Below are 26,955 nucleotides of genomic sequence, written 5' to 3'. Positions count from 1 at the left end.
AAGCATTCATGGAGTTACGAATTGCATGATGGAAGTGCAGCATAATTATGGTATCAAATTGGAGCACTTGGTCATCCTTTTGGCTCTAATGTCTTGCAACACTTTTTAACTCTTGGTCTGCCTTTGGAATTTGCTAACTAAGATAGTTGTGCTACAGTCAGTTGTGGTGTAGAAAAGCTTAACAGCTCATTTTGTGCAAGCCTCCAAACACCTGTTATGCGTTATCAGTGTTTGAAGCAGGATTTGGTTTGTGGTTGCAGTTACATGCAAAGTCTCTATCTTCCACCAAAGCTAGATAGACTTTCCTGACAGGGAGACTGAGAGGTTATAAATGTTTGGCAGGCAGAGATTGTAATGATCCCATCCATACATGTAAACTCTAGAGTATTGCCAATGATAGTTAGATATTTTATCATTGTTGGTTGCCTGATGGACTAAATGACTTGCTAGTACCTACTAAATGAGAACTTCCGACTTTGGTGCCATGCAGAGGTTAAGAATGATACTCATCATAGTTCAAATACAATGTTATGCTTTAACTGAACCTGTTCAATGCTATGAAATTTCTTACACTTGCAAGGTAAAATCTTGAACAATTGTTTCGTTAGAGCAGAAAAGTCACAGTAAACTTGTTCACTATTTTTCTTCAAGCAATTAATTTGTTACTAGACTTTCTTAAAATTATTTTGGCATTTTTTTTGTATGTCAGAAAGTATTCCTCAGTATTTTTCTACTCCACAGTCTTAACTTACACTTATGTGTCTTGATTTCATCTAAGTTGTTTTAACCTTTTTTAATTCAGTTAGCAATTTTCCAGAATTTAACTAGTGTTTTTATCATAATATTTAAAATTAGAGAAAGCGTACATTGAGCCTAAACATTACTACTGTAAGTTTAAAATAATGCTATATGAATTATTAAAAAACATTTAAACTGGGCTATATAAACATAGGAATATGTTTCAGTCGAAGTGTTGTTCCATATGTGCTTCATATATGAAGTCAAGCTTTCACCACTGTGTTAAGTGGGAAAAATTCACATGTAGGTATGTCTATATTTGGGCATTTAGCCCAATGCATGTTGCCATGTGTTTAAATGTTTTTTTCTTCATGTTTCAGTGTTTATTATACTGTTTTTGAGGTGCTTAGTATTGGTGAAGCTTCATACGTTGAGTACTTTTGGCAATCAGGACATATATTTAAGTATTATAGGCATTCAGGCTTGAAGTTCTTGTCCCAGTTTATATTTTTTCTTGCAGTGCAGGGTTAGCGATGGTCCAGAATAGTCAAAGTAACTTTTCTTTGTTCAACAGAGAACGGCTACCTAAACAAACTACCTTTATAATTAGCCTTCCTTGCTCTGGTTTGTAGGTATTGTACAAACTGAAATGGATACAGAATTTTGAAAGTGCATTAGAAGAACAGAGTAGGAAGTAAAGTTGTTTGAGGTTTTGTTTATCATTAAGGATTAGAAATTTAACACATTTTTGAAGTTGACTGTAGTCCTTGAAGAGCAACAAATGCAGGTACCACTGATGTTTGTTTTTTCTCAAGGAAACTTTCAGAAATCTGTGCTTCATGTTTATTTTAATGAAGCTTATGGGGTATCTTGATCATCTGTTCAAATGATTTTGAATAACCCATTCTTTTGAGTATAGTGGAGGAGTACGGTTTTATAAATTGTTAAAACAGGCAGCAGAAGGTCTTCTGTAAGTTTAGACTTAACCGAAGGATACGGATGGGCCTGCGATCTGTTAAAAAAAGAAAAGTAGACAGTATTTCTAGTAAGGTATAGACTTGATACCAACTGGAAGTTGGTTGTAGTGTGTTTTATAACTTGCTGCTTAAGTGTGCTAAACCACTTGGCTGGGCAAATTGTTTGAGCTTGTGTGTGACTTAAGTACTTGCCCAACCTTCTGTTTGTATGTCTGTCTTTTTGGTTGTTGTAATTAGCAGGGATATCCAGCAGAAACTTTTCAGGGCTCCGATTTCTTTGTGTGTAATCAAGATTTGAACTTTTCCAGCAGTTGCTTAAGCAACAGTATCAAAGTACTGTGCTAAGTATTAGGGACAGTACTGATGTGGATACACATTCAATAATAGTCTTAGCGTCTTAATGCATTTAATAATAGCTTTTTTACTACTATACTGCGGTGTAGTTCTTAAAGATGAGTTACGCAGATAAGGTAATTTCAGTGCACAAGGCTATTAGTGTATGCTTATTTCTGTATCCTCAGTGTTACACTTGGTTCATTCCTGTAAGATCAGAAGGTGCAAATCAAATGTAAGTTACACTATTTTTTTCAGACATTGTTGATCTTTTATTTGTAATCCATTGTCTCATGGGTCAATAACAGTCCTAGTTATTGGTAACTAAGTGTTAATCTTCTTTGGTGCTTACATATCTAGTAAGCAGTTCCTTTAATTGCATAAAGTGTTTCGTTTCTGAATTTAGTATCTGTTGCGAGTTGCTTGTGCTTTGTTTAGAAATGGTATTTTCCTTTAAATTATTATAAACAAATGTATGGTATAGAAGTAACTTTTAATGTTTTTCTGGTAACTTTGAACTCCCTGTGCAATGTAGAGGGATGAAATCCCTGTCAAACTTAAATGCCTTTTAAGCTTCCTCTGACCTTTACTTCACCCAACTCTCACAGTTGTGTAGAGATGAGAGAGGTGATGACTGGCAGTCTTAACTTACATATAAGAAGCTGTAGAAATCAAAGAATTCAAAACGTAACCATACTAAATTTGTGTTTCTATGTATTTAGTGCTGTTACAGCTAGTAAGGAAGATTGTGATTAAAAACTAACCCAGTAACTCACATATGATTGCTTTGACTTCTACTGTGACTGCAATTTTGAAATACTTCTCTTTTTAAAGAAGAGCAAGGAAAAATTTCTTGGGTGGATTCTGAATAGTGAGTGACTTGTTTGGCCTATGTTGCCACTGAGTTGGGATAAGCATAGTCAAAAAAATAACTTCTATAGATTTCCTGGAAGATTATTTTCAGCTTGGTAATTTTACTGGATGTGTATGTCAAAGTATCATAATGTATTTTTGTACCATGTGAAAAGATTCTGTATTTCTCTGAGGACTGTATTGTCTGTGGACTATAAACAGCATTTTAATTCTTAGTTATAGGTTGAGCCTGACAGAAGGGGAATGCTTTTGTTTCCTCTAGGATTTCGTGAGGGTTCATGCAGCAATGCCTGCCCTATAGAAAGGCATGTAAGGGGAAGCAGAACAACTCAGGATGTTTCATGATTGTTGTGTGTGTCAAACTTGCACGTGGTGTTAATTTTCATTGTCCCTTGATGTCACTTGTGGTACAGGATTCTCAAACTCTGAGCATCTCTGAACTCTGGCAAGGAAGGGTTTTGTAGTAATAATTAGTTTATATTCAGCATTATGGTTTGTTTATGTTATAAGCTGTTTAGTGAAAATCTTGACCTGGCCTTAACCTGACATGTCTACTAAACATCTTGATTAATTATTTTAAATTCTTTGGTCTAAAATTTGGAACACTGTGTATCTGTATACATGTATATAAGACCATATAAAGCTTATTTATTAAAAAAAAAACCTAAAACAAAACCAGCAAAAAAACCCCTGTAAAGAAACCTGCTGGTGAGAGAAGGAGCAATTGCTGCTTTTACAGTTTCATTTCTTGCAGTCTTACAAAATAAGACCAAGTGAAAATAAAATAAAAGGAACCATGAGTTAATGACTACATATTTTAAGTATTTGTTAAATAATTTACTGTAACACTCAAATGAATTCAAGGTATAAATGTACCTCTTTAATCTATTGAATGAGGTTATTATGTTAAGAATGGATCAGCAAGTTGCACTGCCAAGTGTTTCCTTAGGAGGCCTAATATCCTAAATTGGGTGAAATGGCAAGTTACTCATAAATACTCAGGGATTGGTGCAGGATGTGCATGTGCCTCCATGTTCTTTTCTTTCTTTCCAAGTTTGTGAGACTCCTTCCAGTTCTGTAATTGCTTGTGAAAAAGAGGAGTTCTTGTGCGCGTATTTGATTGGAGAGAGAAGAGGGAGGAAAGAAGGTGTGAAATGTTTATGATGGTGGTTTTGGTTTTCTTCTTTCTTCTTCTGGTGGGGAAAGCGATTTTAATTTTTGAAATGGTATCAGGCATGCGTGTGTTAGAGCCAAGTATATGTAGTTCTTGGCAATACAGCCTCTTCTTATTTATGGGATAGTAGCTAAAAGGCCTAGCTGTGAACTGGGGCTCCGCTTTGCTGGCTGCTTTATAACAAAGAGCAGAAAAGATGATCCTAAAGGACTTGCTATCTCATGTCCATATAATTTCTGAATTGATTTTAAGACAGTGATGCTTTAAAGCAGGGAGAATCTTAAATGTTTTTAGTAGTTTATAAAAAAACAGAGCAACAAAGCAGGATAGTAATCTGTATATTCCAGTAGAGATGTACCTTATTAATAATGAAGTACACCATCTCTGGAATACTACTGCACTGAAAATTATTCAAGTCACCATTTTGTCATGAAAGCATGGGTTAGCCTCTTTTCTAAGGTTTTACTGACTCTGCTCTTGGGATGTGTGGATTCTTAGTGCTGCTTGCTTATGCTGGAACATGGTGAAGCAATTGAGCAGTCTTTTTATTTCATTGGAAATTAACATGTAAATGGAAGATGATTTGCATGAAGAAATTTTCAGCTTCTAGAGAGTATTGTGATCTGTGGAAGGGGAAAAAAAATATTAACATACTATAGCAGACATTTGTGGCTAGTAGTAGTTATCTTTACTTTTTCCATTTGCCTGATTATCAGAATCCAATCTCTGGGAGTCTTTAACGTGTATATTTACTGTTCAAATACTTAAAATATTTAGAACATGCTTTTTTAGTGCCTGTGAAGTTATTGGATAAAAGTGCTTTCTCTGAAAGTATCACAAACAGTCCTCCAAAGAATTCTGTAAAGCATGTTGAAATTGTGTGAAGTGTTTATAGATATTTTAAAATAGAGCATTGTCTTGGTATTTACTGACCTAAAAAGTGTTTAAGAAAGCCATGCAAACCTCCCTCTTAATAATTTTTAATTGCAGAAATGTTTAAGGAAGCTTGCTTTTTTAAAGTTTATTTTTAGAGTTCCTTCCGACTCCAACCTCCAAACATGATAGACTAAACTATTCTTAATGTTTCAGGAACATGCACATTTTACAAGTATCTAAAATGTTTTATTCATTTTTATGTTGTAAGACCCCCCCCCAACATTGGGATATCTTTTTGTTAAATGGTGGAGTTTGCATACTATGTTAGATGGATGATCAAGTCAGATCAATGTAAGATCCATGCAGTTATCCAAAGTCCAAAACTTTCTTTTTTTCTTCTTTGGATTTTAAAAATCCTGTAACTCGGTGAATTTACAGTTACTCTTTAGAGTTACTTTCTCAAAGTTGCTGTCAGATAGCTCTGGAACAGAAGTACTTTGATAGGTGCTAGACCTGCTGTCTGTGACTTAAGAGGAAAGTTGGTTTCTTCTGCATTAAGTCTATATGCAGACAAATCTTCCCGTGCTTTTGTTACTGTGATCACTAGAACAGTCACACAGATTGCATTCGTTGAATACTATTGCCGTGTAGCTTTGCACAATTTGGCATAGGCAACTTGGTGCTGAGATCTGTGTTCAGAAATGTTCAAGCGTAAGTTTTGGTTTTCTGTAGTAAATTGTAATATGTGTATGTAGAGCTTCTGTAAGTTTTATGCTTGAACTTTTTAAACAATGCCTTTTCTACTAAAAACTTCAACTTTCTTGGACAGTATTTTTAAAAATGTAACTATAATATGAAAAATCATATAATCTAAAACAACTATCTTCTGTAGCATTTTATGTACTAAATATATACTCTATCCTAAGGTATACTTCTATAATGAAGTTCTTAAAATGAGTTGTCCCTGTGCAAAATACTTAGAGCATGACAGGTGAACACTGGGAACTTTAATTTTTGTTCATCAGTTGCATGTTTTCAGCCACTGTTTAATGTTGTCTGCTTCTAATGAAGAGGCAAGATTTAGAAACAAAGCCATTTCAGGAATCGTGAGGTTGCTGGAAAGATCTACATTTTGCTTCAGGAATAAGAGTTAAAAGGAGTAACTACCATTGGTAGTCTAATCTGCCTAAAGTGACAACAAAAGAAATGTACCAAACATAATTGCCAGGAAAAATAGGCTTTTTTCTTTATGAAAGAAGATTCAGCCATGTCTGAATACTATTTAATTACAGTGTCTGTCAGTGAATGTGACAAGTTTCTGTGAGATTGTCCTTAAGTGGTAAACAAAGGTTGTTTGTAATCTCAAACTGGTAAGAAATGGTTTGAAATGCAGTATCTGAAAAGAGATTTGCAATTTTTTTTCTGATGAGGTAACCAGTTTTTCTCTCTGTAAAGCATATTGACATTAGTGGGTTGAATTAAGATTGCACAGACATGAAACATGAAAATTAAGACTGTCTCTTCAGTTCTGGCTTTTCTGAGAACTAAAACTGAATAAAAACATGTTCGAAACATGACAATGAACACCTAAAATGTCAGGATGGCTGCTGTTGACTTGGCAGCTTGATCTTCTTGAAGGACTTGCATTAATTCACCTAATCAACTAATTGATAACAGTAATAGAAGAAAGAGCTGCTGAAGAAGGAAGCTGAATAGAGCCCTGTGAAGTGGAGAACTTGAAAATCCTGAATTGAGGTTTTCATTTTGGAGCAGTTTGCAATGGAGACTCTGAATCTTTAGCCTTCTACGAGAAAGGTATCTAGAAACGTATGTGCTTCTCTTAACTTCAGTATAATTTATTGGGAGGGGATATAAGAGTTTCTCTCTACTCCCTCTTGATGGCTTATGGCCAGAGGCCCACTGCCATAGGAAGAAGTGACTAGTGGAGAAGCTTTTGGCCAGCTAGAGTGGGTTTTGTAGAGTCTGGCTAGTATGACTAGAGTGTTGTGGGGATGCCATATATCCTTGGAAGCGACTGTGTTAATTGATGCTTAACTGTTGAGGCCAGCACCTTCCAGAAGTATAAGTAATAGATGTAATAAGAGTAATTTACTTCACATGTACGTTCTCCAAGTACAGTGGAGTGTCTTATCTGGTCACTTTTGCGTTCCTAAGGATTTTCCACTCTTATCACTATTACTGTGGTGAATTAATATGCTTAAGAGTTCCAAGTCTGTTGCCAAATGTGCCAAAATGGTCATTTGGTTTTGGTGTGGACAGATAAAAAGCCCAGAAAGTCCATCATGTAAATTAAACAAGTGCTTTAACTTGAGCCTTTGAAAACAAAAAGCTACTGAGTTAAGGCCTGCTGTGTTGCTGGAGCCTGTCCTACAATATCTCAGAATTCAGTTGTGGTGGTGTATTTTTTTTAAAATGACTAAAGATGATCTACAGATGTTAGAAGGAATTCAAAATGAAATGACAAAGCAATACCTAAACCAAGAAACAAATCTCTAAAGCTGAATGGTAAACCTCTGTCAGACTTCTGATTGAGACAATGACTCATAAGGAGCCTAAAGCTATGATAACACATACACTTTTTTGTACTTTAAATTATAAATGAGAATTAGTTTAGAACAAGATCTGAACCTTATGTCCCCTCAAATAATTTGGGAACAAGAGGACATGGATAAAATTGCTTTGGCTAATTTTAAGAAAGGTTTTTGTCCATGGAGCTCATTGCCACAAGATCCTGTGGAGGCCTAGAAATTAACAGCATTTTAAGGAAAAAATATGTGGACACGTGTATGTTTATGTAGGAAATGATACAGAATTATAATAGTACATGACAAATTAAATGACTTTTGGCTTCAGCTTCTGGGACTACTTCTAGCTAATTCCCAGGAAGCAAGTACATCTTTGAGATAGATGTGCTGTAGCTGCTACTTTCACCTTTTTCAGTGACTTCTGGAGTGGTTGGTGCTGGCAACTATTGAAGGCAGGGTACTGCTCCATACCTTCTTATTCCCAACTAGAAATAAATTAAAACTTAAAATTCTTTTTATTTAAACTTTATTGAAAATAGTATTGAAGTGTGAGGGCAGGAGAGGAAACTAATCCAGTCAAATGGAAAAACAGACATACAGAAGGCGGCCATACATACCCTTGACTGTTGTTTATAGAAATGTGAATGATCGCAGTTGATCCCATAGCTGCTAAAAGCTAGCTGGGATGCAATGATGTGTTATTGACTTTATGGAGTAGCAAAAGTTTAGAGGTCGTTGCACCTTTAAAGTAGGGAAAAGTGTAACAGCTGCCTTACTCTGTTGAAGCATAGGTCAGAAATTAAGATGTAAGCAGAAGCAAGATATTTAAGGTTTCATTAACAACAAAAACACTTAGTTGCAATCGTTATTTTTCAGGAAGCTGTTCTTGTGCTTGAAAAATGTAATGGTCATAACAGCAATGGCTTAAAATAGCATTTTGGATGCTATAGCACTGGCATTAGAGCCTCACTGGCAAACATCCAGGAGTCCTGTAAAAGAAGAAAAATGCTTTAAATGTTAAACAAGTCTTCAGAAGGCAGCTTCTGATGTTTAAATTTTCTAAAATTTTAAAATTATGTGCCTATTTAACAAAATATTTGAGAGTGAGCTTAAAATCCTGTAAAGACACACTAGGTAGCAACAATTTTTATTGGCAACACAAAATAATTAAATTGATTATAGGAGTGCATGCAGGGTAGCTAGCTGTGAAGAATTACTAAAGTTGTACAGAGTAAAGCGGTAGCTGCGCCAGTGAGGTAAGAAGAAATAAATTTCAGCAGTTGGATTTTTCTCTTGTCCCTGCTTGTGTATTTTTCAAATGCTTGGTTGTACATCAGGCTACATGGTAGGTCTTTCTAGGCGAGTTCTTCTTTATAAACATAAAAATGTTAGTGGTTATGTGATGGAATTGAAGAATGTCATTTGTCCTTTTGCAGGATGCTGCAGGTACCAGGAGTAGAGATGGCATTTAGCAGCCTCCTTCCCTGCTCCTCCCAAAGTCATCCTTGGTAGTCACATCCTGCCTCGGGAGGAAAGATGTCTTCTGTTATGATAACCCCTCTTAGAGTGTCTGTGGATAAGTCCATTAGCTGTTGCTAATGAATAAATAGGCAAGTAGCAAGCATTTAAAATTACCAGGTTCTCAATTTTACTGCTGCCAGCAAAGGACTCTGAATAAAAGATGTGAAATGCTTCCTGTGCTTCCCCTTCCAATTCTGTCAGGTAAATGCTGTTACCAGAGTTGCTCTGAACTCTCTTTGTAGTAAAAAAAGAGAACACGACAGTTCAGCTTGATTCATGCCTGTGTGGTCACATTTGCAACCAGGGCACTAATAAGTCATTTTAAAGAGCGTTACCAGGACTCTGAAATCTGGCATAACTTTTTCAAAACACTCCCTCACCACAGTGCTGCTTTTTCAAATGCTTTAAGTAAGTGAAATTGAGGAGGAATTTGACTTTATGCTACTAATAAATCCTGGAGCACGTTTTTCAGTACTTGCAGATTTCTGGAGTTGCTGGCGTATCAGGTGCTCTGCAGATCAGCAAGCACGTCAGAGTTCACTAAACCCTAAAGGAGACAAGTAATCTACTTAGTTTTTTTCTGACTTTATTTAGAACTTCTAGTTTGCAATATATTGAAAATAGCTTTCTTTTAATTGTGTTGTATTTATGTTTTAATCCATCCAACCGCAGAATACTTACACAGAGTAGAATGTGTGTATCTTGTCCAGTCTGTGGAACTGTATGTTTTGCTTAATGAGTTTGTGCTTGTACAAGACCTGATTATGATCCCCAAAAGAGTACCATTGTGGGAAGTCAAAACCTGGGTTAAGACAAGCTCCAGGTACTGTATCTGCCTGTTTCTCTCCTTATCATGTGGCTATCTGCTAAATATTAGTATTGTATTTCATGTACAGCACCTGTTCCAGGAACCCTACTTCAGAAGCTGGAGGAGTCTGCAGACTTTTCAGGGGTTGCCCCTGGTGTTTGGAGAGGATGTTTGATTAGGTTTTAAAGAGGGGTGTGATGTGGATTATACACAAATAATGCAGTTATGTTGCAGGTTAGCAGTGAAATGAGTAATAAATTTAGAAGTGAAGGAAGCCTGTTGATCTTGTTTTAAATAGAAAAAGTTTGGCAAAACTTACTTTTTTTTCTTTTTTTTAAAATTAATTGCAGTTACTAAAGCAAATAAATTACCTTAACATTTTCTAGATATCAAATACAAACTATCTCAAATGTTCCCTGTTGGCTGCAACATCAGGCAGTATTGGAGGGAATTACTATGTTCGGCTTAAAATACAAGAATCAAAAAACAAGGTAACATACTCCCAAGTCATTGTATGACATATATGTCATGCAATGACTTATACATTAGTTATAACTAACGTATAAGACCAGTTAGTAAATGTGGTTTTGCTTCGTGTTAGTGTCTTGGCATGAGTTTCCATAGTTAATCTGTTTCTTTTGTCTATAACCTGTTTTCAGTAATAAGTTCATGGAGACTATCTTTCCATGGCCTTAATGAGTCATCTTGAATATGAGATTAGAAAGTGCTGTATAACACAAACTAAAATAGGATTAGTCAAGTGTTCTATTTACACTTTGACTACTATTCAGGAAATTTATTTCTTCCTCATGCTGGATAGTCTGTGTTTGAAGTTTGCATCATATCATTGTCTAGGTGATACTGTAAAATGCTGTGGTTATGTGAACAGTAAGGTGGTGAAGTAATTGTTCAGTTAGTTTTGAATATCTTGAACTTCCTAGGAAACGGGTACAGAGTTGTTAGAAGTAGAATAAAATACCCATAAAGAAATAACAACCATAATGTTAGGCGCCAACATAATAAGACATGTGCCACATCTTGCTCATGTCTGCTGAAAGAGGGACAAATATGAGCATCTAACATTCTTGGAAGATAAACTGGAGGGGGATGCAACCACATGTATAAACTACTTATGTGTAGCTTTACTCTTAAGAAAATGTACCTGACCTAATGCACCTCTCTAATATACCTTTGTTGATATCTCTGTAAAGTGTCCTAGGAGAAAGGGGTCTGAAGAAGTTGGTGACTTTATTGATCTGTGTTTTTTGGACTTGACCTGTAGCATGAAAAAGACAGTAATTTGTATATTGCTGAGCAGTGCAGGACAGCTGGGCCTTTGAAGATCAGGAGTAGAAGCTTGACTGCAGGGGAAAACTATGCTCATGAAGGTGGTTAAGTAGCCAAAATGCAGGACAAGAAAGGGGTGCTGATAATCAAGACTAAAAGGAGTATGTTCTTATGAAAGAGATCTTCTGGTAGGGAATGTTTATAAACACTGGTGGGTGGGGAGGGGCAGGTAGGAAGATAAAGCCAAGTGTGTTGACTGTAAATATATCCTCTTCCTCCAGATACTACTCTGCAATAGTACGTGGCGTTTTAGCCCTTTATGTTAAGCTGCTGTACTTACTCAGTATGTTTAGGTATATCTAATTAGACTGGCTAGCTCCTTTTTCAGAAACATTTTCCGCACTGTCATTGACTAGGGCTTTTCTGCTGATCTTACAAGTGTTACTCTTGTCTTTTTATCTTCCACATTTATGGTACTGTGGAATCATTTTTTTAAGATGTGCATGTAAGAATTCTATCTGTATGTGCTGCTTCCTGCATACAAGAGGATATGCCTGTGATGAACAGTTCAACAGTATAAGGGACTAAACTGCTCTAAACTAGCCAAGTAATTCTGTGGAACGCTGGCTGCTGGGTTAGATAAGTTTATAAATCTAATTAGCTGAGTAACTTAGTGCCAGTAATTTTAATAGGTGTCTTTTGCAAGAACTTCTGTTATGCAATCAGTTATGATTTCAGCAGAAGTGTTTGAAGTATGCAGTATTGGTTAGTGGGCTGTGAGGATGGATGGAATGTTATTTCTGCTGGATGAGGACTTAAGGTAAGGTGCTCCTGATGCACTACTTGGTTCTGCGTAATTGAAGAGTAAGTGTTGACTCTGTTTTGTCTTTGAAAAGAATTGTCACTGCTGTTCAAGTTTTGGAAACAATCATGCTTCTGTAATAAAGGGTTTGAGACTAATGGAAGAAAATTATGAAAGGGATTGCTGAGTTTCTAGTATTGCCGAGTATTTAGATTCTTTGGTTTGGTTAATTGATGTGGCTTAAATACTTTTGTTAAACTGTATACCAAAATGGTACCAAAGTCCTCTTGGGGGGGGACGGGGGGGAGAATCATGTAAGTAGAGTGGGGATGAAGACAAAGCTCAGAGGAAAAATAAGGAAGCCAGAATGGCTCAGTGTGTAACTCGTACTGTGTAAATTGCTTTGAAATCAGTGACTCCTGATGTCAGTGCCCTTAAAAAATGCAAAAGGGAATAGAAACACTTGCATGTTATGTAGATCTCTACTGAAAACTTGTTACTCTTGTTAGTGTGTGACTTACTTTAAAATGTAAACTGCCAGAATCCAGAAGCTTTAGGAGATACCAGATGGAGAAGAAGTAGAATTTCAGTGATTGTATTTACTAATAAGTGTATTATTCCTTGGAATGAGACTGAAATGCAATTTTTGCATTGCTTGAAATTCATATGGAAAATAGGAGCTGTTCTAAGGACTGTGGAACCTGATTCAGATACTTGTGTAACCCTGTTTTTCTATTCTGGTTTGGATGATCTGATCCCCCATGTTATTTAAGCTTTTCAGTTGCTGCACAAAAGAACCTTACATCACATTCCAGCATCAAAACAAGCTGTTAAATTCTCTTGTTTGTACTAATAGTTTTTGTCCTCTAAAGGTTAATATAATCAGTTCAAATAATTAGCTGTGTAATAGAAAGCCTACTTAATAATTAAAAAAATCCCAACACCTGAGGTTTAATGCATGGAAGTCCTAGCTGTGAAGGGAGATGGACAAGCAAATCTTTTCCTTAACTTTTTAATTGATACCTGATCATGCAATGCTGCATAGATCTAGGAAAAGGATTCTTAAGGTATTTAGCATTTATGATATGATAGTTATTTCTGTACTGTATCTAGGCAGGATTAATTTCAAAGCCTTTGACAAAATGCTTATTATTTCTAGATATTTGGAACCCATTTTTCCCTGGAGGAAAAAGAAGAATGACGTAGCCAGGGAAGAATTTTCTGTTGGAATTTTACTCATAGCCATCTAAAAATTCATTCAGATTTTGTATTGCAACTGCTTATTTATGTTTCTTTTTTTTTTTGTCTGAATGGCTCTCCAAGGGAACGTTAGGAAGAGGGGGAAATGTGAACTGTCATGGTTTGACAGAGAATTGATTATATTAGTTCTTTGAACCTCTCATCTATCTCTTGCACCAGTGAACTCCCAAAATAGTAATCTGGATACCTTCCTTTTGAGGATTTTGATTTTTCATAACTTTGACTTTTGTTTGACTGGTTTCTGAAACTTTTTATATCCTTAAGGTTTTTAATAATGTAGCTTTAGCTGAAAAATTATATGTACTTAAAGAGTTTTTATTGAAGCCATTGGGTTTATTCATGAATCGTGTTACATCTCTTCTCTATTTGCAGTATAGTGTTTTCTTTATTATTAATGTGACTTAGTTTGTAAAAACTAGAACAGACATCATAGCTTTAAAAATCTCCAAATCATTGATGTTTAAAACCTTATTTTATAATATGTAATATAGAAATATAATATGAAATGCCTGTGATAATTTCAAAGTCCTTGGCCCAGTTTAAATAAATCACTGTCTTTAAAGGGTCCCAAGTGACTGTAAGTGTTTACTTGACAACTAGGGAGGAGCAGTTTAGTCTCCTTAATTCTGCTTATGAATTTGAGTTAATACAACTCAACACTTAAAACCAAACCAACCCATCCAACCAAAAAAACTCATGCTAATATTCATGCTTCAAGAGAGATTACATTATTTGCTTTCTTGCTCTTTTGGTTTATTTAGTAGTCTTGGCATGTATTATCTTCAAAAGCAATGTGTCCCAAAGCATCCTGATGAAAATCTCTTGAAGTCAATAAAAAAATAGCGTCCCTGAATATTATTTGCTATCTCTGCTCTTTTTGGAACTGGCTCTTTGAAGCTTCTGTTTCTTTTCACACATTCTTTTTTCACATCTTTTGGTGTTTCCTGGGTTAAGTCATACAGATAGATAAAAGAAAATTCACATATTTTCTGTAGCTGTCTCTTGGCTTTTCAGTTTCAAAACAAGTAGGTATAAATTAAAAAAATACAGTTATTGCACAGATTCAGGTCTGTATCAGTTGGAGAAGAATTTACCATCTTTACTAAACATTTTACACTCTTGAAACTAAAACTTTAAGTGCAAGCTTTTTATGTGATGCCCTAGTTTTGCTGTATATAGATTTTAGTTACGAATCAATAATAGACTGTTCTCGTCAGTGCAGGTCTGGTATATTGCCTGGAAGAGGTTCTTGACAAATCGAGAAGGGCTTGCCCTAAATTGGGAAATATCAGATTGTGACACGTGTAAACAAGAAAGTTTACCAATTTGATAATGAGGTATCAGAATGATATGTTAAATATAGTTACTTAATGGCCTTGTGGCAAATTGTGTTTCACTGAATATGTGTTAGCTCCTGTAAAGAAAAGGCCTGCTTTTCTAAAAATTAGCATACAGGTCTCTTAAATGCAGCTTCTGTTACCCACAATGAAGTACAAGTACTATTGCTACCCACCTTTTAAAAAAATGGGCAGGAAGAGGGGAAGGTAGTCTGTTAGTTGCTGGTCCTGCTTGCTTCTGAGTCTCAGAACTTGGTACACTGGAACATCTCACAGCTTACTATTCCTTTTGTAGCTTGTTACTCCTTTCTGCTGGCTGACCCTGCTTTGAGCAGCGGGGTTGGACTAGGTGGTTTCCAGAGATCCCTTCCAACCCTCAACTAGTCAATGATCTCGTGAGAAATTCAATACACTTCTCTAAATTATTCTTTTAAGTTATATTACTTATGCAGCAATGAAACATGACAGCTTGTTTGGTGATGCTATTTTTTTTAGAAGAAATTAACATAAAAATTGGGACCTATGATGGTAAAACAGGAACTGAAGGTGGTGCTTCACTAAAACAGAGATAATGTTCTTCCTCTATCACAGAACTGAAACTGAGAACCTTAACTATCTTAGGTTGATGTGTAGACTGCAAGCCTGACATGTATTAGTCCTCTTAAGCTTGCAGTTAATTCTTGTTTCTCTAGAACACTTTTAACTTATTCCTGACACACCTGCATTTGATTTAGATTTTTTTTTTTTTCCCTAGAAACATTTTTCAAGAAACTTGATGTAGATACTGCTGTAAATTCCAATGGCTGGCTTGTTTCAAACAGCTTGCTTCCTTCCTAAGGTCCCTTTAACTGTGTTGGCTGTCTGTATCTTTGCCTTCCTCCCTGATCTGTTCGTTTGCTTTCTTTGAAGGCTTCAGATGGAATGTTTTGGGAAGGGGAAGAGAAAGGAAGTGTGGTGAATTCACTGTTGTATTTTATCTCTGTTAAGCCCACAGTTCTGGCACTGTTTGTCTGTATTTAGTTTATTCTGATACATTATGTGATTGCCAGGTTGACTTAAAAGTAGTAAGTCTTAGCAAGCTATAGAATTTGTGTACAGTTTTATATCTTAAGTGGTACTATGGTGAATACTTATTTTTAATTAATTTAATTTACCACTACACTGTGGTTTGAGAGAGTGAACATATGGTGCTCTGTAAAGTAAAATTTCTAGAAGGACCATCAGGAAACTTACTGTTTCTTCTGCGATATCTAACTAATGCTTGCCTGTTTTGCCCTTTGTTGCTTGAAAGACATACCATGTCCCTCTTCCTGGCTCCTTCAGTCTTGGAATCGACAATGCAATCAGCAAAGCTGCCTTCAGTTCAATCCTTTGGGATTGAGGGATTTTTTTATTTTGTTATGCATATTTCTGGGGAGACCTCTAAGGAAAGAAAAAGTCTTAGTTTTGTTCTTATGTTCTGAATTCCTTTCACTGGTGCTTGTAGAGGAGAACAGAAGCTTGAAGTAAAGACCAAAGATTTCACAGAGTATTGCAGGAGAACCTGCTGACGTGCTGTTGTCCAACTTGTTTGCCAGCTCTTCCACTTTTTGTGGTATGCTGTTACTCCGTTGCTTTGGGCAGCAGCCTACAAGCTTCTGGACGGCTGTCAACCTGTGCAGGCTCTGAAACTCTTTCCAGAGGAAGCAGCAGCTAGGTAGGTGTAGACCGTCACAGAAGTGGAGAGGCGTATCAGGTGGACTTGTGGTACGCATCTCAGTAAGTCTCAAGGGATCATTAGGCCTAATGAGGTACTTTAGACCTATTGTTTCCAGATATTCTAGCATTGGAAAGTTTCTGTTCATCGCTTTCCTTTCCTCATTTTGTGTCTTCTGAACTAGTAGAGAATGTGGTGTAAGTGCATAATGGAGTGAAAATAACATGCTCAGACTTTAGTTATACTAGTAATTCAGAACTTGTTAGGTTTTTTGTGGTTTTGCTTTGGCCAGTGAGCAGACCAGAGTGGGTGTATTGGAGCCAAGAAAATGGAATATGCTTTGGAATCCTTGTTCAGATTTATTCAAACTGTTTGGTTTTTTTTTTCCTGTTTGTTGAATTGCTAAATGGCTTTGGTAGATAACTCAAGGCAAAACAAAGGTGGAGGAATTGGCAACTGCATGTTGTTCTTCAAACACCCTGTCTTGAGCCTGATGATTACCTTTTCATGAACTTCAGTGAAACTTTTTCAAAAAGCTAGGATGTTAAGTATTAAATGAAACAGGAGAGAAAAGATATCTTCAAGTCTGTCTTCCCCTTGCCAGGTCCTGTATTTTGGGGTCTGATTCTATCACCATGACAACGGGAGTTTCACACATGATAAGCCTGGTTTCCCATGATACATTTTTAAGATACATTAGTATTATGGCTGAGGAACTGCCAATATTTCAAATGTCATCCTGAATGTACCTTGCTGAAAATGAAAGCAAGTCTAAGGATAAAGCCAGCATGAGAAACAAACCGGTGATTGTAGCCTCCTAATTGAGTTAAATTACCTGACAAATCAGACTCTAAAATTTTTTCTGAGGTTGTAAACTGTCTGAAAACTGTAGGAGGGTGCTTTTTTACATACACAGCGTAGGAACTGGGGAAAGCTCAGCAAAACTGCATAAAGAATTCTGTTGCATTTCTGCTGCAGTCTTAGGTTGAGAACTCCCAAACTCTTGTTTTCAAGTAGCCTTTTAGCTAAGCTTTTTTTTAATGTTGAATTCTTTCTAAAAGAGTATGCACTGCTTTTCATAAATGTTTCATAAATGTGGTTTTGCTTCTATGGAAATATTTTGAACTTCGGTTTGGGTTAGATAAACCAAAAATAAGGTAATATATAGTGAAGGGCATTTGTTCCTCCCTGACCCCAGAGGATTGGAAGAAACATTTTTTTCTAGAGTAGTTCTCTTGTACTTTTGACTCATCTGTTGCATTTCATTTTATTGCAGCTTCATGTTCTAATAAAACTCCTTTGGTTTTAGTTGAATCTTTATTTCATGCTGTCTCTTGGATGGTGTTTATTCTAGCACAGACTAGTCTTACTTCATAATTTTCTAAAATGCACTTGTATTGATGGTCTCAAAGGAATAATGCTCCTGAAGCTGAGCCAAGGATACTTGAAACTGGGCACTCAAAACCATTTGCAGTTGGAGAACACTTTCAAAACATTCGTCCGTGCTTTGGTTGGTTAAAGGGGAAGGGTTTTTTAAAATGTTGGGTGCTTAAAAACTGGCAACTTAATGTTCTTCTTCCCCAATACAGGCAATTAAAAAAAATGTGGGGAAGAACAATTGTATCTATTGCAAAATATTCTTGACAGGACCTAATTTTTTCTAAATGCATGATTGCCAGCTGTGGTAAGTGCTAATGTGTGCATTGATCATCCAAAAAAAATGCATGTACAAATTTCAAGTTAAAACTGCATTAAAATGTCAAGCTGTATATTAACTGATCAAGCTGTTTGAAATACAGCACAAATAAGAATGTGTATTGGTTCCAAGTTTTGAAGACTGAAAGTTGTCTTTCTGAGAATTCCCCTACTTTGATCGTTTAAACCTTGATAATCTGATTTTTCAAAATTTCCACTGTAAATTGTTGTGCTTTTTATTTGTTTTAGTGTGAGCCTCTGTTAGAAAAGCTTTGGTTTCAGGGTTTAATACCTGTGATGCCTTTTAACTTTTTTGCACAGTGATGCCAAGCATTTTGATACTGTCCTTCATACAGCCTAAAATAGTAAAATGGAAGTTATAACAAAAAATGTTTTGCCAGCTTTGCGTATTATTTAGAAGGCTACATTTTAATATTAGCAGCTCTCTTGTCAAGCATAGCAATCACTGCTTTTAATAAATGTTCTCACTGGTAGATGTTGTATGATATTAGAATGGCTCTTATATATTTGGCAAATAAGGTAGCGTTGAACAAACTGCATTTGAACAGTGTTTAAAAACAAAGCAAAAAAACATATAGGCTTGCATCAGATTGTGAAAGAAAAGCTGAATTGTACTTAAAAATAGTGTGGCTGATGCAATAGTCAGGCTAATGTTGAAGCCTAAGTATTATACCCATAACATTGGCTCCAGTCCTGCCAGTGGCTTCATAAATGAAGAAAGTTAATGCTGCAAGAGCGTTCCAGTCAATGGAGTTCATTCCAGTCAGTGGTTCTGCTACAGGGGGGAGTGTAGGATGTGGGAACCAATCTTAAAAGAATTGACTTTCAAGTCTGTTTTCGTCCCCTCCCTGGGTATTTTTGTTTGAGAAGCAAACAAAAAGTTCCATGAGTACTGGAGTTAAAAAAAAAAATAAAAAATAGGGGGGTTGTGTGTAGGGCTTCTGGTGGTTTCTATCAGAAGTCTCCTTGACCGTGGCACTGCAGTTATCCTTTTGCTATTGCTATGCTGCTCTTCCCTTTGCCCCAATAATTTAAGCTCTTCTCGTACCTCTTTCCTCTGCCTTCCCCACTGTAGTTTCCCTTTTGCTTTATGTCTTTTGGCTTGCTGGCTGCCTGAAAAAAACAGGTTGGTCTGCTGCTCTCTCGGCTTGGGATGTGCTACCTGGATAGCTGGTCATTGTCCATCAGAACAAGTAATGTTGGGGATGCCTCTTGCCATCCCTTGCCTTGTGCTTGTGGAGGCAGAAATAGGGCCGTGCTCATCTACTCCGTTGCTTTCATGACACCCCTATTCTTTGAGGTCTCAAACTGGATTTAAATTGAACAGTGGCTTCAGAGGTTGTTTTGTAGGGAACATGCAGCAGAAATACTTGGTTTGTCATGTTCTTTTGTTTGTTTTTGTTTTGAAGACCCAATCAAAATTGAGATAGAACTATGTGTAATGGCCACTGATCTTGCGGAGTCTGAGTGGTTTTATCACTGCAAGCCATTTAAGTGTAATAACTAGAAATTTGCAAGTTTTAAACTGTGTATGTAAACTAAAGAAATTTCTAGTAACTCTTAGTCATTTACTAAACAAAATGAGTAATTCTAATAAAACATGGAGATGAGTTTATTGTTACGATAGCTATGAGCCCGCTTTTCCTAATAACTTGTAGTTTTTTGCGTTTAATGTTAGCTGCAATTCTGAAGTGGATTGTTAAGCTTGGGAGAATTTGGGTTCCTCAGTTAACTCTGGAGCCTCCCATTGAGTTGCGTACTTAATGAGTAGGCCATGTAGAGATGGATTACTGATGTTCTTGTCTTTAGTGTTACGTTTTTACCTCAGATTAACTTTGTTTACACTATATTTTCATGCTCCAAATGAACAAGTAGTTGTAGTTTAAATTTGCCTTGATAGATGGAAAACAGGTAGTCAGATGATACTGACTTCTGTAATAGCTAGCTGCTAAATAGACAAAATTTTTTTACATTAATATTTAGGACACTGCTCAGAATATCCATTTGCTCTGATTTAAGTGATAAAGAAGAGGGAAGGAATATGTGTTGTGTTGTAGGAAAAGAAGACATGAAGTGGTTGTAGTGAGAAGAATGTTAGGATTTACATTTTGAACAATGTTAAGATTTACGTTTTGTCTCTTTACTTTCCTTTTGAAGTAGTTAGACTCTCTCAATAATGTCTTCTACCACTGTTTATTAAGTTGTAGTTAAAGATTCATCATATACTTGCATACTTTTTTTAGTCTATACTCAGCATTATTTTACTACAGTTAAAGAGCTCTAGATACTGTGGAGCTCAAAATCTGTACAGGCCAGTTAATGAATCATTTCCTTAAGGCCGAGGTTATCATGGTTAAATTATCGGCTCTTTGCAAATGATCTGCCAATGAACATGCTGCTAACAGGTGTTCAAGTGATTCCACTGGAGTTGTGGAGTATCCCTTCCCCGTGTCCTCCTCCCCCCACAGTGCTCTCTGCCCCCGCCTTAGAGATGGGAAGCATCTTCCATATAGTTCCGTTGAGTGCAGAATATATGTTTCATTGCATGTTTTCGTAAAGAACTGCAGTAGTATGGAAACACCCCTTTTTTCCGTCTACATACAAGGAGGAAAAAATTTAATGAATGAATGAAAATATTGAGTCATAATATCAAGATATATTGCTGGAAAAGCAAACTCTTGATTAGCATAAGCTTGAATATGCTGTATTTCTGAAGCCTGCATTCAATTCATGTGGAAAAAAAAATGTTTTAATGCTGTATTGCAGTCTGCCATTTAGTGCTCACCCAAGTCCTTCCTATAGCTTCTCTCCAATAAAGTTGTGCAGTTGCCTATGCAGATACCACTAGAATGCATTTTATTGGGTACCATATATGATCCTTCTGTCATGCAGGCTGCTTAAATATATATGCATGCTTTATTTTGTAAAACAGAATGGAAGAACTTGACTGGTAAATGGCAATTCCCTGATGACTTGAAAAAGGACGTTAAAAGATTGCTTGGGCTAGGAATAGCAGACTGTTACAGTAAGTCACATCTTGAAGTATGAAGTTGGCAGTTCTGTTTGAGGAATTGTTCTGCTGGACTGAAGTCTACAATAAAAATAGCTAGGAAATGAAAGAACAGGAAATTACTTGATGTTCACATGTAAAATTATATACATGAAGTAATACTCAATATAATGCTTGTCCAGCAAAAAAAGGAGGAAAAAAAGCAGTTATGCAATGTTAAACTCTGGTCTAGTTTGCAAAATTGTTATGGGGATTTTAGTTATGCAGATATTAAACTGTGAATTAAGCATCATTTAAAACTTGGGGAAATAGCTATTTGGAAGAGTAACTACACTTAAAAACACCGTCATTCTCAGTTGAGTTTTATATAATGTAATGCTTAACTCTAGAGAACGGATTTTGAACACATGCCAACAGTGAAGGACTTCTACTTTGTTAGGCATCTGTGTTGCGGTTTTCTTTACATTGGCTATGTGAAGCTTTGTCACATGCACTATGCTTTCCTTTTTGTACATTTCAGTAAAATAGAAGGTGGAGTTTGACTTAAGAGTGTCTTAAGAGTTTTCTAATATGAACTTTTTTGCATGTAGATGTAATGGCAGCATGGAATGCTTGTGAGATTTTTTTTACTTTTTTTTGGTAGCTAGAAAGCCATTAAGTAGAAAATACAATAGTTTGCATATAATATACAGCTAAAATATGAGAACTTTAATGCAGATCTCTCTCAGTCCTGCTGCAAACTAATTTTAGAATCTTGCCTTAAAAAGAAAATGTGATGGAAGCAAAAGAGCCTTGCTGGTCTTTTATAGGAGAGCTTATCTTAGGAACTTAAAGGCAGAAGCATTTTATTAATGTTTTGAGGAAACGCTGGCCTTTACATTTTGGCACAGAAATCGGAAATCAGGCAACTAATTTCATGCTGAAAGAGTCGTGTCAAGAATATCTCTGATGTATGTTGTTGTCAAACTTGCTTCAAAACAAACTGTGCATATTGTAGATACTAATCATATAGAAGTGTTCAGTAATGATTCAAATGGTGTTTGGTTTTTTTTAAGAGGTTTCATAGTGTCTTGTGTGTTTGCCTGAGTGTGTGGGAAGCTCTTTTTTTTTTTTTTTTTTTTTTTTTTTTTTCCCCTTGCCCTGGATTGTGTTTATTTTTGTCAATGGAGTCTTGACTGGAAGGAAAGAGGGTCCTGTGAGATTCAATGTATGGTTAAACACTCTCCAACCCAGATCAGTCAGTGGGGTAAGTTTCTATTTTGGTATGGATGTTTGGTGTCTGTCTTTTTCCCTGTTCTGAATAATTTTGTAAAAGCAGTAAGCCTAGGCTAGAACTAGATCTTTGTATTTTCATATGTATTTTTTTGTGTATGACTTGATACTGTTTTTTTTCTTCTTAAACGCAACCTAAACCAAGTGCTAATATTTCAACAGATACAGAATGACAGTCAAACACTGCACACTGGTATGCCTGTGAAGAGGCACTGCCAAAGTTAATTGTCTCTAGTGCAAAAGCTGGGAGTTCTGGCTGATCAAAGCAGGTAGGTGTGAAGGTGCTTGCATGGAGAGAAGATACAGGGACAACTCAATACAATACAAAGAGTTTTTCTTTAAGAAAGCCAAATGATACATTTCAAATGGCCTTTACCTCAGTTGACTTATGAACATTTTTATTATAAAACTTGAGGTGGTCTTATTCCAAGTGGTATTTGAGATAATGACACATTTTTAATTTGATACTAAAATATGGGTGAATTTGAGGCACTAGGCTCTAAGGAAAGTTAAGTCAGCAAATCTTCAGAAAACATTTAACTAGCTAATTAAAGACAGCATGTTTTGTATGGTGGTAGCAGTACAAGATAATCCAGAATGCATTTTTTGTATTCTTAACACCTACAGGGTAAAAATAAATAATCTAAAACATAACTGACTGCACATGAGACTTTCTAAACTTGAATCTTGAACCTTAGAGTCAGACTATATATTGCAGAGGTATCATGGTGTGCTTGTGCATCATTTGCAAGTCATGAGTCTAAATTGGTTTCTGTCTCTGCTGTCACCAGCTTGTGTTAGACAAAAATAAGCCTTAGTTATATCACACACTTCTTAGTGCTGGAGAACTAATACAGCTTACAGTAGCATTTGACATCAGTTTGTGTCTCAGCAGTAACAGTTACTAGAAAACTCAGTCCAGCTTTGGCTGTAGAGTTCTTACCACTACTGAAAATGCGGAAAGGATCAAACCTGTTGGTCAGATTGCATGCTAAATTTGTAAGCTTTAGAGTCAGGAAGTTCTTTTAACGTAAAATATGTAGAAGTTACTGTTTGATACGGAAAGTAACACAGTAAGTGCTCAATTCTGAAATGCATGTTTTGAGTACTTCCAAAGTAGAACTTCTTAAAACTGGTGACTTTAAAAAAAACCAAATAATTTGTTTTGCTTTTATTTTCCTGTGCATCCATGTTGCCCTTTACTAACATTAATCTATTAAAAAAATATATTTGAGTAAATACTGCATGAAAGGGGCATTTTTGCTGTGTTTGAGTTCTACAGAGATCCCAAACACCAGAGGAAAGTTATGAAGGAGATGATCAAGGGTCAAAACCTACAGAGAAAAGTTTTGAGCTATTCTCACCCGAAAATTCAGTCTGGACCTTGCCCCACCCCCCAGAAGAACCCCAAATCACAGGCATCCAGTACGGTGTGGCTGTTGAACAGTACTGGAATTGTTCCTCTTAACATTGCTTATGTGTAGTATTTCACCTTCCAGGTTCTGCAGATAGACTGGCTGAAAGACCCTGACCAGAGAAGTGTAGGGAATTATGTGAAGATTGAGAACTCATTATGAAAAATGATGCTTTAAAAAAAAGTGCAAGAAATTCATGTAAGCTAATTGCATGTAAATGGAATTGGATTAAATCAAGCAAGCCATGTATTAAGAGCTAAAAAGGAAAGTATAAAGACACTGTTAATATTAAACTACAGATTTTATGTAGTTTCTTCAAGGTATACATAAATACTGTAACGTTTGTTGCTATAGTTGGCTTTCTTAAGGAGGAAAAAAGTGAACAATCTGACATCATACAATGTCTTAGAAACACTGGTATGTTTTTTTTTTTTATATTGGCTCATGCACTCTGACCAGAAGCATAGAATTTCCCTAAGGCTGAATGAAGGTCTGTCTTTATGACAAATGTATATTAGGGCCAGTAAAGTCTGCTGAAACTGATTTAAAATGTGGTTTAGTTGGGCCAAAAAAAAGTTTGCTCTCAACTGTACTTGGCATACAAAGTTGACAAGAAACAAAAAGCGTGTTAATAAAGACATTTAAAAATCGTCTTGTGATGTAAACAGTTTTAAAAATGAAAAGTAGTTATAACATTGTTAAAGAAATGAGTATTTGTTAAATTCTGTAAAATTGGTGCATCTATTAATGGGAATTATGTTTAAAAGGTAGTATTTTCTATAATCAACCAATCATTCAATTTTATAGCCCTGGCATTTTCCTGCTGTTACATATGCGCCAAGAAATACTGTGTTTCTCAAATGGGTGTCGTTGTGACAGCTATATACAATTTTGGAATTCTTTGTCATCCTGAGTTCAGAAAAGCTGTAGCTTTTTACCACTCCTAAACTGGCAATAGGAAGTGTCTTTCAGGGATTGGTACCTACACCAGTCTCGAGTAGGTATTGTCCGACGCCTTGTCTGATAATCTAGACAATGCTGTGGGCCTCTCTGGTTTTTAGTAGGCCTTTAGAGAAGTTGAGCACCAGACATTTCTGGAGAGAGGCCAACTGCTTTAAAACAAATTCTGAAATTCAGAAGGTCAAGGTTCCTACTGTTCTATTTGTCTGCAAGTTTATCTTTTAATGATGGGCTGCATGACACAATCTTTTAAAATCAACACTTTGATCAATGTTTTGCTGCCTTTTCTTCATCTTGGGACTTGATAACGTTATCTGGTATAGCTGTTGTAATGCTCAATGAATTCTTCCCTTCTCTCTCATCAAGTCCCTTCCTCCCCTTCTCTCCAAAAAACCCCAAACTAGGAAGTTTGGAGAAACTAGTATTTTTTTCATAGTGCAGTAGCTTGGAATTTAAACAGTCAGTCTTGCATCACTCCTGTTGATACTTTAATATGCATGTCATGTTGGTGCTAGTTTCCAAGAGAGAGATGCTTTACTAAAATTTGTTGTTCTTATAATGTTTATTTTGAATAACAGTTCAACTGGATGCTGGTGCATAGATCCTGCAGTGGGTTTGCAGCCTGCACATATTTCTAGAGGTATGACTGATGGCAGCAGGGCAACAACTACTTAACCTAGAACAAGTTTCATTTTAGGAACTGCAGATACTCCATATGGCTAGTTGCACTTTAAATCTAAAATAAATGCATGATGCTTTAAAATTTAAGTTTGAGGGTTGAGAAATAGTTGATCTAGCTGCAGGTAACTTGAATCAGGTGTGGCAGTTTGTGTTTTGTTTATGTGTTCTTTCACCTGGATCCTGCAGCTGTTGGAGCTGCAGTATTAGAAATAATAAAAAAAAAGTATTGTTGCTTATATTCTATACCACTTACCAAATACATAGATTCAGTTTTTTGCTTATTTTGCAGATGGTATTCTGTAGAATTTACTCACGATTATTTAAACTTTTCTTTACTGGCTGTTGAGCTTCTGCTCACTGATGCAGAAAAAACGGGGATCACTCTTCACTGGTTCTTGGAATTAGTGTGTGGCAGTGAAACCTGCCATGTAGAGAAGGAAGGTGGATGAAAGCACTAAAGGGAGTTTTCCTCCCAGAATATCTATCAACAGCCAGGTCGCTATGGAAGGACGTTGCAGAGATTCCTTTCTTTGCCCAAAGGAGATAAGAACATTGATTACAGGATTCCTTACCATCTTCTGTATGCTCACAAACAGAACTACCAGTGCCTTTCCTGACTTCATCTATATCTGAAGATCATCAACATATGTTGTTCTTGTGTCATCACGGCCATAATTTCTTCCTGCTCCAACTAGAAGGATCCCATCACAGCCTGCACTTGAGGTAAATCAGCAAACTCTATGGTACAGTGACTGAGAAGAGCTGTTGTTAAGCCAGCTTAAGGAGCTGAACATACATCTTACAGATCTCAGTAGCGTGAATAATTTCTGATGACTGATCTGAGGCAACAAAAAAACCTCTCCCAAAATTCCCATAAGAGGGATTCAGGTACTTTGGATGGTCTATTCTAGACCTCTTTTCCATTCTTTTAAATCTTTCGAAGAACAAAGGAGCATTTATTAGCATTTCTCATCTCAAAATGCAGAAAGATGTTGTTTCAACATCATATGCCTGAAAGACATATCTGCATATAGGAAATAATCAGGCTAGTATTTTTGATAGCTAGAACACAAAAATTACCAGCCTTGTGTATTCTTTAGAATTCAAGACAAGTCTGTTCAAGGGAAGAAAGATGTATGAAAGGATAAAAATCAGAAGTAAAGGGTTCTCCCTTTCTTGGAAAAGGAGAGGTACTGTGACCTTGGTGTAAGGAAAGGCATTTAAAAACAAGTTATTCCTAACAGCATGTTTCAGATTGATCTTCCAGAAACTGTTTTGTTGTTCAGCTATTTCCATGAGGGAAAACAGCAATGGACAAAGTCCTCATAAATGCTTTTTTTTTCTTCTTAAATTTTACATTGGATCTTTGTGTCTTCTACTGAACTGCTACATGAAGAGAATAAGACCAAGTAATCCTCTCTTCTACACTCCTGAAACTTCAATAGGTGATTTCATACTGTGCAGTATATTGAAGGTGTTCTGGAGTCTTTTTCCAGTGAGTAGGATCTTTCCCTGGTGAAAGAGGATTTCTCAAAGACAGCCTTGTCTTGATATTACAGGCCCTAGGCAGATTCCTGTTTGAAAGGAACCTGCAATAAGCTGGGTCATGCTTCTTCATCTGGGTTGATTTGCTCTGATACATTCTATTGCTTAAGAGCTGGAAAAGAATATTG

At 36.3% G+C, this 26,955-nt stretch overlaps 1 protein-coding gene across 9 annotated transcripts in view; it reads left to right on the top strand.

Moving 5' to 3' along the window:
- Positions 1–26,955, top strand: part of TSC22D1 (TSC22 domain family member 1) — a 95,126-nt gene that overhangs the window by 10,129 nt on the left and 58,042 nt on the right. For 2 of the 9 annotated variants that reach the window (XR_011327916.1, XR_011327914.1), the window contains exon 3: positions 22,389–22,495. The exons of 6 other annotated variants lie outside the window; for them this stretch is intronic. The gene's annotated coding sequence lies outside the window, so the exon portion shown is untranslated. Of the gene's footprint in view, positions 1–22,388; positions 22,496–25,179; positions 25,242–26,955 lie in introns of all 9 variants that reach the window. One more of the 9 variants, XR_011327915.1, reaches the window with a different exon arrangement.

The sequence above is a fragment of the Haliaeetus albicilla genome, chromosome 15 (genome assembly GCF_947461875.1).
Source record: "Haliaeetus albicilla chromosome 15, bHalAlb1.1, whole genome shotgun sequence".
Taxonomy (NCBI): Eukaryota; Metazoa; Chordata; class Aves; order Accipitriformes; family Accipitridae; genus Haliaeetus; species Haliaeetus albicilla.
This window is presented reverse-complemented; position numbering and strand designations above follow the sequence as displayed.